This window comes from Camellia sinensis, chromosome 2, assembly GCF_055761805.1.
Source record: "Camellia sinensis isolate YWXY chromosome 2, ASM5576180v1, whole genome shotgun sequence".
Classification (NCBI taxonomy): Eukaryota; Viridiplantae; Streptophyta; class Magnoliopsida; order Ericales; family Theaceae; genus Camellia; species Camellia sinensis.
The window spans coordinates 89,279,853-89,285,852 of NC_138962.1; positions in this window are offsets into that span (position 1 = coordinate 89,279,853).

A 6,000-nucleotide genomic window follows, 5' to 3' on the forward strand; every position below is an offset into this window, starting at 1 on the left:
AGAATGAGTATGTCATCAATGTATAGACACAAAATGACATAACCTCTATCAGTGTCTTTGACATATACGCATTTATCACATTCATTGATCTTGAACCAATTTGACAACATAGCGTTGTCAAACTTCTCATACCATTATTTAGGAGCTTGCTTCAACGCATACAACGATTTGACAAGCTTACAAATTTTTTTATTTTGTCCCGGAGCTGAAAACCCTCGACTTGCTCCATGTAGATTTCTTATCTAAATCTCCATTTAAGAAAGCTGTCTTTACATCCATCTAATGTATCTCCAGACCACGTAAAGCAACTATTGCAATCACCATACGAATGGATATAATCCTTGTCACATATGAATACGTATCAAAGTAATCTAGGCCTTCTTGCTACTTGTATCCTTTGATAACTAGCCTAACTTTAAACTTATCAATTGACCCATCAGCCTTCATATTCCTCTTAAAAATCCATTTACTCCCCAAGGCCTTATTACCAGGTGTATATCAACCAACTCCAAGTATGGTTCTGTAAGATGGAGTCAATCTCACTCTTAATTGCTTCTTTCCACAAAGGACTTTCAGGTGAAGTCATAGTTTCATGGAAAGTTTGAGGTTCACCCTGTAACATATAAGTTAAAAAGTCTGGACCAAAGGACTTTGAGGTCCTAACTCATTTACTCCTTCTTGGCTCATTATAATAACCCCACTCTGTAATATGTTACAAATCAGTAATTAAGAATGCTAAATATGTGCTTAGGAAGAAATTGTGTGTTATAGTATGATTTGTGTGTTATTTGAATTTCTATTTGTTAGTCATAGGACTATCTGTTGAGAATTCTACTTGGATATAGAAATTTAAAGCCTAATCGACATCTGAACACGAAATTGACTGGGTCAATAAGTTATTTGGAATATTTAGAATTTTATGATAAGTTTAGTTAGATTTTGATTCAGAACCAAATAATTAAAATAAATTAATTAGAACTAAGCAAGATTAATGTCACGACCCAAACCCGTCTCAATGAGTTTAGCGTCGTAACCGACCAGTTATCCTTGGACTACCAAAGGCCTCTTAAGACTTGACTTGAGATAAGAGGTTGCAGAAACGAATATACAAACATACATAGTCTATAGAGCTGTGTAGACATACATGAAATACATTGAAAATCTTAAACTTTATAAACATACGAGTGACGTCATAGGTACGGTATTTACACGTCACTATTAAGTACATACAAAAGAGAACTTATTCATAAAACACAAGGAACAGTTTTGCATATTTACATAACGTGGCCACAAAACACGACTTGAACTGGAACCTCCTCGTGAGGCGCAAAGGGTGGCTAAAACAACAAAAACCTCAGGCATCATCTTAGACCTGATCTCGAACCTGCTCACCTACATACATAATTAATAACTAGTAAGCGGAGGCCCAATGAATAATAACAAAGTAAAGGGATATATGAATGATGTCCCATAATTGTGGTTGTGAAGAAAGTTCACATTCATATTCATGTTCTATAGATGTATACATAGGTCTGAGTTCATACTTATTCTTTCATACCACGTTCATTAGTGCTAATAGATTGCACACAGGGTGACTCAAATCATACTTGTCAGTTCCATAGAAGAACCTCCGGCCGGGTAAGGATAACTTGTCAGTCCCATCTAGGGACCTCCGAACTGGGAACTTGTAAACTTATCAGTTCCATTTAGGAACCTCCAGCCGGGTACAGATAGCTTGTCAATTCCACAAGGAACCTCCGGTCTGGGAACTTATAGCGTACTTGGATCATAACATCATGTCATTTATAACATACTTGATTCTTGGCATACATCACTTATAACATATTTAGATCATAGCATAGTATCGTAAAGGCTTGTTATGTCGGACAATCATAGCATAAAATATGGCATTTCTTTCAACAGATCTCATACCGTATACAGAAAAATACATAACTTTGAACATAGTTTTACTAAGTTATTACTCACAGACAATATGTGTCACAAGTAGGCAATTCAGCTTCCTTGTGGTCTGAATTACAAAACGAACATGGTCCGAATTACACACCCATAGATGATGACTTAGCCTTTACTTGTTTTTGTGTGCTTCTTGCCTCATTATTCTCATAATGGGATCTTAATCATGGCCTAGGAATGCCAATGATGGAATGAGAATGTAAAAATGTATTTAAAAATATTTCTCAAATTTTGCTGAAAATAGGGTCCACGCTCAAGCATGGCTTTCCTCGCTCGAGCGGACATGCAAGATATGAAGGCTCGCTCGAGCGTGACTTTCCTCGCTCGAGCGGACCGTAAACTTAGGAAAAGTACTGGTTGCATGATTTTCACGCTCGACGGACGCTCGATCCCCGCTCGAGTGTGAGACTCAGACCCTCGCTCAAGCGTGGGTTCTCTCCCTCGAGCAGACTGCAAAACATAAGAACTTCTGGATATATGCATTTCACGCTCGAGCATGACTCACGTCGCTCGAGCGGAAGTGCATATACTTAGAGTGCTCGCTCGAGCGTGAAATCTCCCGCTCAAGCGTGGATCAAATTTCTAGAATTTCCAGATTTGATCTTCACGTTCAAATTTGACCTCCAAAGCATCAAACTCAATTTTTCTGGGCCAAAACTTTAGAAAACTCATAGAGACTCATAAAACAACATGTTTTAAGGATCATTTCAAGAAATCATGGCCCAATGACATGCCAATTGTGCAAAAATTCATCTTGAAACTCAAGAATAATTCATGAACATGACTTGCATGCAATTCTTTGAACTAAAGTTTCTCAAATCATGATCAAGTGTTACCAAACAACATGAAACTCATTGTTTTCCTAAAATTAAAGTGATTACAAGACATGCAAGATGGAATCTCCAAAACAAAGCTAGGATTATGACATGTATGCAAGAATTCTTTGGAAAAACAACCTCAAATGCCATGAATTATATATGCATGTATGTATTGAGATTTAATTCTTCAATCTTAGCTTAATTGTACACCTAACTCTCTTGAATTCATATACTAATTGTCTTAAGTACAAATTTTAAGAGTATAGTTCTTACCTAAGGTTGAATTCAAGTGTGATTCTAACTCAAAGCTTTAATTTACTTCAATTCTTCAAATTTACTTCAATTTTTTTTTCTTCCTTCTGTTTGAATTCAACTCCCCTACAAGCTCTCTCTTTCTCCCACATTTTTGTGTGTGTAAGCCCCCAAGAGTGTGTGTGTTGAATGGAGTAGAAAAATGGATAAGTGGAGGCCAAAAAGATGCCTTATGTAGACTTGCCTAAAGATAGATAATTAATGTTAAACATGGGCTTCAATTCAATCTGTTTAAATTGTTCTAAATCAAATTTCAATTAAACCTGCCATAAAATTCTAAAATTCTCAATTAACACATAAGTCAAGTCAATTTCTAAATTGGATGCCGATAAGGCCCTTAATTTGCAAACCGAAGCTAAAATATGAACAGATCTTCCTACGTCAAACAGATATAACACAAAACAATGCAATGCACATATAATTAATTGAGGATTTCATCTTAATTACTCACAATTAATCAACCTAAGCTAATCAAGCCTATATAAGGTAAATTGAATCAAGAATTGTCTCTTTACACACTCAAATACTTCATCATTTACACTCTTGAGTTCAAACGTGTGTGTGTGTGTGTCTGTGTGTCTGTGTGAGAGAGAGAGAGAGAGAAATTGCAGTTAAACATAGAGGAGAAGAAGAATTGAAGGAGATTTGAAGAGGAATTGAGACAATTTGGTTAATTCATTGTCAAACCAAGCTTAAGGTAAAATCATCACCTCAATTCTTGAAGAATTCACCAAGTTGTAGAGTTAATTGCATGAAATTAAGAAGAATAAGTTAGAATCACATGTAAAGTGTAGAATTGAGGTAAATATAAGCATGCATGTACAATTCATCAACATTGAGTGTATTTTCCAACAAATTCATACATGCATGAGGCTATTCTTGCTTTGTTTTGGAAATTCATCATGTTTCTACACCTACTATCTTAATTGTTCATGTTTTCAAAGGAAAGGAACTTAAATCATTGCATACATGTTGATAACATGAAGTTTAGAACATGATTTTGAAGAATTAACATAGCTTTAAGCTTTGATTTTCTAATTTGGCTTTGTATTTATGTTTTTCGATGAATTTCTAAGTGTTTTTCCAAGTTTTGGCTCAACCATGCAAGTTTTGGTACTTTGAATTTGTGTTTTAAATTTAGAATGCAATTTTGGAAATTCCACAATTTGGTCTCACCACTCGAGCGACAAATCCTTCGCTCGAGCACACTTCACGAGCTCTCAGCATTTTTGTAGACTTTTGCAGTTGGCTTAACTGACCAAAGTTTGCGCTCGAGCGAACTCCTCTTTGCATAGCAATGCACCTACTGTGTAGCTTCGGCAAACAAAGCTGTAACAACCCTCATACTGTTTACTGATTAGGGACTGATTGATTACCGATAATCACCGATTACTGCTAAACGGATAATGACTGATAACTGACTGATAATTGAACTGAATAAAGTACTGAACTGACTGATTGAAATTGGAATCTGAATTAACTGAGTATATGTTAGTTAATTGCATTCTATCTGTTTGATTGTCTGATTATCTGTTCATGTTTATATGTTTAAACTGCTAATTGAAGGCCTTATCGGCGGCCGAATTAGAAACCGATTGAGGTTCCGTGACCCTCATAATTTATGTGATTTTATAGTATAATTATCTGAAAATTGATTAGGTATGATTAAATTAGATTAAATTAAGCTAATTAAAGAGTTGGACTTAATTACCGTTTTGCCCTTGAGTGGGCCACTATCTCACACATCTTTAAGCCTTGTATACACTCATACACTTGAGCCTAAGACAACATTTCCTCAGCCTTTTCCCCTCTCCTTGCCGACCATAGAGAGAGCTAGGGAGGGAGAGAAGTGTTTTTGTTGATTTAGCTTGTGAATCTTGAAGAATTGAAGTGTATTTGCATATTTGAGCTCCCTCACTCCTAATTCTACAAGACTAAGGTAGGACATCCATCTTCTTGTTGCTATTCTTGAGTTCATTCTTGCATGATTCATGTTAATTTGTAGAGCTAAGTCATGATTTGGTTCATTAATGATGGATTGAAGATCATTTCTTGCATGCATGTTGGTATTGTTGCATTTTGAGGTTGATTGCATGGACATTAGTGCATGCATGCTCATATTGTTGTTATAGACCATGTTTTCATTTGGTTTTGGAAAGAAATGAGCTCATTTGAGCAAGCTTTGGAGTTTCAATTTGGGTTAAAACTCATGCATGACATGTTTGAATGTTGTTCTTGAAAATGGGTTTGAATATGGTTTTAATTGACTCACCTTTGGGGCTTGAATTCATGAATTGAGCTTTGAATCTTGTTATACATTGAATTTAATGATGTTTTCCAGAATTTGGGCCCAAGAGGTCGAGTTTGGAGTGGTTGAATGCTTGGTTTGAGCTTGGGAGGCAGATCTGGAAATTCCAGATTTGGCTTCCTCGCTCGAGCGAAGGATTCCCCGCTCGAGCGAGCACCTTTGTCCAGGGCTCCGCTCGAGCGACCATCGAGCGACCATCGCGCGTAAAATTTCAGCATCCAGTACTTTTACTGTTTTGCAGACCGCTCGAGCGAAGGATTTCTCGCTCGAGCGAAGCCTTTGATTTTGGACTTACGCTCGAGCGTAGAAGGTCTCGCTCGAGCGAAGCCCCTATTTTCAGCAAAGTTTGCAAAATGTTTTCTAAGTGTATTTTTGCATCCTCATTCCATCCTAGGCATTCTTAGGCCTAGTTTAAGACATTTAGATGAGGATATCATTGTAGAACACACCAAGGCAATTAGGGATTAAGTTATGAGATTTTCCCAACTGTGTAGCTTAGTGTGTTCAACCTGTGAACTGTGTAGGGTTGGCAACTGGGGAGACACGCTCTAGCATACTGTAGCCCAGAACTCTGTGAGTAACAATTGT